An 8,863-nucleotide genomic window follows, 5' to 3' on the forward strand; every position below is an offset into this window, starting at 1 on the left:
CAAATAACGTATGTAAAACCCTCAATGGAATAGAGTAAAGTTTTGTACGAATATGATGTGGACCCAATTGTCTGTTGACGTGAGGCAAAAGTGAATCAAACGTGCCATCATTTATACTTGGTCTTTTATATGAACGATGTCCCTGACTGCGTTTTCGTCTTTGGGTATTGGGAAAGAGTCCCAAATCATATACATTATCATTGCATCCATATGGAAATGCAGTGCCTAGGGTCCTGATCCAGTGATCTTATCGTTGTCTACGAAAAGGGGTGCTTAATGTAGGATTGTTTGTGTGATGATAATTTTTTTCTAAAATCCTTACCCTCATGGACAAGATGGAGTGGTCCGGTGCATTACAATGCTTGTAAAGAAGTTGGTTACCACCATTATTAATTTGAAATCTGTGCCCCGATATTCTTTTACTAAGTGAACCCTTGGTTTCTCCCACATAAATTAAGCCACACAGGTTACACTCAATGGCGTAGACAATGTTAGAAGATTTACAAGTCAGATTATCAAACGTTTTGGTACAGAAAATACGTCCAGTTAAATTACTATTAAATGAATTTTTAGTGATCAGTATATCACAAGTTTTGCAATTTTTTGCAGAACATTTTGAGGTTGAACACATGAGGTCTGAAAAGGAATTATCAAATATATCTCTTGAAGGTACATAACAGTCTTTAATTTAGGTATAAGAATTTTGGTTTCTGTACCAAAGCTGACAATCTGACGATTGTACATACCACAAATCTTTGATATCTCGAAGGATAATCCGAGGGACACGAAAAGATCTGTAGGAGCCTGTGTCCCATATAGACTCCACAGAGTGACACCTTTTTATGCTGGGCGACGTGTCAGTCAGTATTGTTTCGTTATTATGTATATTCATGAAGGAACATATATCGAGCGACAAGTATCCTCGGGGACAGACTGTCCACCAGCAGAGATACAAACTCGATGGTTAAATGCAAGGTGAAAATAACGAACAATGATCAATCTCATAACTCCTACAAGCAATACAAAATAGATAGTTGGGCAAACACGGACCCCTAGACACACCAGAGGTGGGATCAGGTGTCTAGGAGGAGTAAGCATCCCCTGTTGACCGGTCACATTCGCCGTGAGCCCCATATCTATTTCATTAAACTATAACAATTTAACAGCACATATTTGTTTCTTTTTGCAACTTTTTTGTTTTATGTAACTAAACATGTACCTCTTTATAGCAATAATAACAAATTTCATTGATTATTATTGCTGTATTTGCATTTCGCTTGTGAAAAATATTAGAATCGTACAAGGTCCCAGAGAAGATGTTCAAGATGAATGGAGAGTTATAGGATGAGTATAATTGCACGGTGATTGAAAAGGGAGACATCAAGAGGTTCCAAATTAAGACCTGAGTTCAGCAGGGATGTGTCATATCAGGCTTCCATAGACTATGTGATAAGAAGAGTTGTCAGTAACAAGAGACCAGGAATCGGGTAGAAATTTATAACAGTTTTAGAAAACTTGGATTTTGCGGATAACAGGCATTTCCATCATCAATGTTTGATAAAAGACGGCAAGAGTGCACGAGGAAGCACCCACCCACCCAGCCACCCACCTACCTACCTACCTACCTATATATATATATATATATATATATAATATACCGTAAGCAGATGCTGAAATATATATATATATATATATATATATATATATATATATATATACCGTAAGCAGATGCTGACATTTTTTTTTCAAAATATTTCAATATCAGTATGCATGCATGCATATATATATTGAAAGTTAAACGAGTTCTTCAAAATTCTTTTTATTTAAAACTTGTCTTTGACATGCACTTCAGAGTATCCCAGACATCATATTACAAGCTGTGAAGGTAAATCCTTAATGCAAACTGGTGAATTTATCTAGGAATGTGCACTGTATGCATACAAGCTATTTCCTCAAAGTGAATATCTGGGAAAAAACATGATTATTGTTATCAGCTATCTAAATTTTATTTTCCAGTATAGAATATAATTCTATTTACCAATAAAGTATATATCACCCCTTGTATTATGTATTGGGTCATAGCGACTAATCAATTACAGTCAAACTTCATTATCTCTAACTCGATGGGACCAAAGAACTTTGAGATATTTGAGGGTTCGAGACATTTAGGATAAAATACATCAAGAAAATGTAGTTGTACTTCCAAATCATTTCCACATGTCCATGGTATTCGAGATGCTAGAGTTCAACTAATTCTTCAGTTCAAAAACAAGAACCCTACAGACCTTACCGGTCACCTGAGTATTAGTTTAAAGTATCTCTAGCCCCAAGAGCTATGAAATCTAGAGAAAAAAAATCTGCTCTGCACTCCCATGCAAAGTTCTAATGTTCAGCTAAAGTATAAAACAAGATGTGTTCTCAAAACTTGAATGTATCCAAAAATGCCTATACTGATGAAATATTTTACATAGTGTGTACTTAGTTATGGTGGGCAGTATATTAAATACTGCCCACCATAAATAAGTACACACTCATCAAAAAAGTTTCTTGTACACATTAAAAAAATGGAATACATCATAGATACAGATCTTTCGACGCAAAATACAGAACTCTAGATGACACTAGATGACGTTAGGCTTTTAACTTCATAGATTCTTATTTTTTATCAACATACTTGCTGGATTTTTGAATCCTCTAAAAAGAGATATTATGCAAACCTTATCTTGAAATAGTTTCAAACTAATTACTATTACATACATGTATTATTATGTATTTGATGAGTACTTTTATAAGACTCAATTTAACAGACTATGCCAAAATATTGATGTCCATTGTTATTTCGCATATTTTGAACTCTACCCTTAACTGATTATTTTACTGAGACTGAAAGTTATACACAGTAAATTCAGCTCTTTTTTCATTATTTTGAATATATTTCATGCCAACATTTGTAAAAAGCTTATGGGTTTACTTATTTAAGGTGTGTAATATATAATATATGCAAAATTAACACAACATGACTAATTTGGACCCATACTAGAGTCAAAACCCTAGGGTTGTGAAATTCACAAGATACATCATTTTCTGCTTTTCCTAAATATGCACTGATTTTTTATACCGTATCAGCAAACTTAAAGACGTCTTTCAAATGATGAGGACAATCATGACCTTTGAACCAAAATCCCTACCCTTGGGATCATGAAATTTTCAATTTTAATAAAGAACTACCTACATGTACTCCTTCTAAATATTTATTTACATGTAGGTTCAATTTAATATCAAATTAAAAGCATTAAATAATATATTACTTAAATGTTTTACACATATACACCATACATGTATATACCAAGTTTGTCCCCACCCTGGAGTCATAAACACGTAGCCTCTACCCCAAGTATCATAGAATTTACATTTTAGGAAGAGGCTTTCCTACCCCCATCACTATACATTTAGTTTTTCTTACAGATATTGGGTTACAGAGAAGATGTTTGAAAATTGGTCATTTTCTGGGACTACCGAAAGATCCTTGCATATTTCAAATATGATTATATAATTGCCCTGTTTTTCTTGAGAATATTGCACATTAATATGAGTATTCATGATCCTGTTGTTATTGAGAAGAGTTTTCCGATATATTCCCATGTGAAAGTTTGATCCCCCGAAGTGGCATCACTCGACCCTTGGGGACCACAACTTAAACAAATTTGAATATGCACTACCTGGGAATGCTTGCATATTGATACAAGTAATCATGGCCAAGCTGTTCTTGAGAAGAAGATTTTTAAAGAGTTATCCTATATATTCCCACATAAAATTTTGATCCCCTATTGTGGCCCCATCCTATCCCTGGGGTCATGATTTCAACAAACTTCAATCTGCACTACGAGATGCTTGCATAATGTAATATGACTATTCATGGCTCTACTGTTGGGAGAAGATGTTACCTATAATCCCATGTAAATCTTTGATGTCCAATCATTACCCCCACCGTGCCTCTGGAACCACAATTTGAACAAATTTGAATCTACACTACTTGGGAATGCTTACATATCACGGCGGGTGTGACCGGTCGATAGGGGGATGCATACTTCTTGCATATGATCCCACCTCTGGCGTATCCAGAGGTCCATGTTTGTCAAGCTCTCTGTTTTGTATTACTTATGGGGGTTATGAGATTGATCACTGTTAGTTATCTTTACCTTTCATTTAAATGATTAATTAAGGCCCAACTGTTCTTGAGAAGAAGATTGTCAAAGATTTATCCTATATAACCCCTTTCAAAACTTTGATCCCTAATTACGGGCCCATCCTACGCCCATGGACCATTATTTTAATAAACTTCCAACTGCACTACCTGGGTAAATTGATATCAGTATTCTTGGACCTGCGGTAATTTTAAAAAGAGTTTCCCATTTTAATTCATGTAAAACTTTTTAAATTGTTAATTATATTGTAATATTTCAGTTTTTGATAAATTTAACATGATCCTTATGCAACATTAAAATGTAAAGATGACAATTTGAAACAGAGAAATTGCCTTTATCTCTTTTTAACGATAATCAGAATTTTCTCAAAGTTGGGAACTAGTCCAAATATAAGGAGGATAACTTTGTCTTTCTTTTTTAACTTATTTAAGCTTTATTAGGTAATGTATAAACAGAAAAAAGCACAAAGCACCATAATTTCTAATTAATATTTACATTAAACTGAAATTCCCTAACGCATATCAATTTCCGGTAGAAATTTCGCCAGGCCTCAGGTAGCTCACTTTAAATTATCGGGAGCAGCGAGATTACATTTACTCGAAAGTCCATGATTTTACGTTCTACTTGCAATCCGACAAAATAAGCACCGCCTTCAAATTTACCTGGTCTATCAACCCTTGCCAATCAAGTGAAGTTAAGCTTCAGATTGCATGCAAAAATTTGATTGAAACTTAGTTACCGATACATGATATGTTAATAGGGATGAACACGTATACAGAGTCATGGATACCAGTCAAACAAATAATTTTAAAATATATATATATATATAAAGGAAACGAGGCCTACACACGCGTGAACTCGTATACAGACAACCTATATTTACATGAACTGGTGTACAGACGATAAGAATAACAACACCCATAAATCGGGGAAACTTACTGCATACGATAATATTTATCTTTATTTGGGTCGTTATGTCAATATTCCACACAAATAAGATGTTTGAAATTTTCCTTTTAACTCTTACAAGTTTTTTGTCATTTCGAATTTCCACAATTTCGGCTTGAGCATCACTGAAGAGACATTATTTGTCGAAATGCGCATCTGGTGCATCAAAATTGGTATCGTAGAAGTTTTACATTGATAACAAATGTTTATCATGAATAATTCAATCTTAAGTTCATCAAATGTCCACAATTTGTGTCTACTTGAGTATGATGAAATAGATACATGCAAATCCGTTAGAATAGTTTTGGAGCAAGCCAACATATTTTTGAAATGATTTATAATTACGCAGTTATATTCTTTTTAAAATGTGATACACATTCCGTATCTCTAGACATTATTAAAAATGAATCCCACGCATCTAGAAGGTATATATTTACATTAAGAGGGTAGAGGACTGAGAAGAATTGCATTCTGTTTTGTGGTAACTTATTGATGAGAAACTGTTGTACATGCAAGGTGAAGATAACGAACATTGATCAATCTCATAACTCCTATAAGCAATACAAAATAGATAGTTGGGCAAACACGGACCCCTGGACACACCAGAGGTGGGATCAGGTGCCTAGGAGGAGTAAGCACCCCCTGTTGACCGTTCATACCCGCCGTGAGCCCTATATCCTGATCAGGTAAACGGAGTTATCCGCAGTCAAAATCAGTATGCCAAGAACGGCTTAACAATCGGTATGAAACACGTCAGACAGCATTTGACCCAATGCGAGGTTGTATTGACGAACTAGATCGTTATAACAACCATAGAATTTGCGAAATGCTGTTCAATCGAGACTGTTCAAACCCCTGTACCATCAACTTGTTTGTCAGTAGCTTGCTTCGATTTAAAAACTGAATATGCGCAGAACAAGCTGTAACGAGAATGAGACCAGTTACCTTTTTGGAATTGTCCACTACTTTTGAGAGAGAGAAAATAAAAAAGACAAAGAGAATGGCATAATGAAGTGATTTAATCTGATTGATCTTAGAAATATGGCAATGATAAAACTTTATCTTTTCTGAATGGAGAATTTTACTATGGTAGAATTATATCAAACTATGTGATACAGAATTTGTGATTCAACTGTAAGCTATATGTATTACCACTAATGTCTTGATGTTTCGTGACTAGAAAACCGTAACGTTGTTGAATCTTAGATCAGATCTTAAAAGTTCTTGATAGCTGGTTGAATACCCCAATCCTTTTCATTTTGTTCTATGAAGGGAATAAAAACTGCAAGAATTACTCTTACAATGTATTTCCATAGTCAGCACAATAATAATGTTAATGCGAATTTCACAATGCATAATGACGTCTGCAGAGTCATGGATATGGGTCAAACAATTAATAGAAAAATAAAATATAAAGGAAACGAAACCTATATACACGTGAACCCGTATATAGACGACCTATATTTAGGTGAACTGGTATACAGACGATAAGAATAACAACACCCATATTTCGGGAAAGGTTACTGCAGATGATAATATTTATCTTTATTTGGTCGTTATGTCAATATTTCACAAAATAAGATGTTTGATAACAAATGTTTATCATGTATAATTCAATCTTAAGTTGGTCAAATGTTCACAATTTGTATCTACTTGTGTATGATGAAATAGGTATATACAAACCCACTACAATCGTTTTGTGACAAGCCAACGACTGTGTTCTTTACTTTGTTATGCAATAAAAATGATTATATTGCCTTTTTAGAATTTTCAATGCAGAATTCTTAAAAATAATACAAAGTCATCAACAGCTTAAATAAATCTATGCAAAAATTTCTATCCATAAAGAATTGAGTGCAGTACTGCATAGTGTAGCGAGATTTTGTACATGTCGGCCTACTTATGCAAGCTAGCATTCATGTTTTGTGAACGTTTGACAGGGACATACTATGCAGAGTTATTGCATAAGTTAAATCCAAAATAAATATATTAAAAGATTAATAAAAAGAGATGTTTATCTTCTTTGTTCGGACTTGTCGAAAACGAAAGTAGCAACCTACCGGGTGTTGTTGAAACGCGGTATAAAACATGGAACGGAATGTTATGTGTTCAATTTTTCTTCTGACCAACACGGCATGATCTAAAAAAAACATTTACGTAAATGAAGAGACATTATTTGTCGCATTTTTTCGAAATGTGCATCTGGTGCATCAAAATTGGTACCGTATAAGTTTTACATTATGACCCCTGGGTCGAGGCCTCTGCTGGTGGACTGTTAGTCCCCGAGGGTCTCTACAGCCCAGTAGCTAAGTACTTCGTTACTAGTTTGAAAATACGGATGTATATTTAATTGCTGTTATAAATTTAGAAATTCATTTCAAAATTAAGGATTATCTCCCTCATGCATAGCTCTTATCCTTGGACGAATTTGGTTCCACTTTTTTGGCACGCTGTTTTTGGCTATATTTAGCTCCAAAACTTCATAGTTATTTCGGATTTCAAACATTTCGGTTGAACATCACTGAAGAGACATTATTTGTCGAAATGCGCATCTGGTGCATCAAAATTGGTACCGTATAAGTTTTACATATTCTACCGATATCAATATGATGTTGCTTGTGTTTCTGTGAAAGCGGATAGAACTGTAATATTTTATTAGTTATACAAGGATATTGAGAAAACTACATGCATTGTGAATATGTATAAGTAAAAAAAATATGAAATGATCCCTTTATACAATGGCAATGGTTTCCGTGCATATTTTGTGAATTTGCTGGGCATTACCGAACCACTTTAGAACTTCCATTTTGATTTAAATCATGCCTGGTTACTAATGGAAATATAAAACTCAATTGACCATTATGAGAAAATTTAAGTATAACTCAAACTACCTATTGCAGACATCGATTGTCATTTTACTGCTATTCGGCAATTTAATGTAGTCTTTTGCTATATGATGTTTCATGTATACGAGAAACGAAAACGCTCAGGGTTATATGCATTGAAACTGGGAAGTTTGTTACGAACATTACTAAAGTATTGATAATTGGTCAGGGCGATCCAGTTTACGATGGACTGGACATTCTATAACTTGTGAAACTCGCTCATGAACTTATTTTCTCTCATACATAAATATCACCAGCAGGAAGAAATGATAGATGTTTACCGTCACCTTCATCAAAGTCCGACTAACAGATACTTACAAAACATTTATCATTGCCCACACTGAATTTGAGTTTTGAAGAGGAAGGAGAAAGAAAAATAACAAAATAAACTAATATCAGAGCCCACTAATGTACATTTGGTCTACGTATATGGTATAATCTCAATAACAATTTTGCTGTCTCTTTAATTGCTAATTAATCAATACTAAAATTTGTGAAAACAAAGAGTCGTAGACATTAAAACAATAGATTCAGTAGAATAGTTTTCTGGCAAGTCAATATATTTTCGAAATAATATTTAAGCTTCTTCATGCTGCACAATTTCACCGCAGCTCTGTGTTTGCTGAGTAAGGATCAATTAAATCAACACTAATGTAGTGATGATGCAAGGTGAAGATAACAAACAGTGATCAATATCATAACTCCTACAAGCAATACAAAATAGATAGTTGGGCAAACACGGACCCCTGGACACACCAGAGGTGGGATCAGGTGCCTAGGAGGAGTAAGCACCCCCTGTTGACCGTTCATACCCGCCGTGAGCCC

Source organism: Ostrea edulis, chromosome 5 (genome assembly GCF_947568905.1).
Source record: "Ostrea edulis chromosome 5, xbOstEdul1.1, whole genome shotgun sequence".
Taxonomy (NCBI): Eukaryota; Metazoa; Mollusca; class Bivalvia; order Ostreida; family Ostreidae; genus Ostrea; species Ostrea edulis.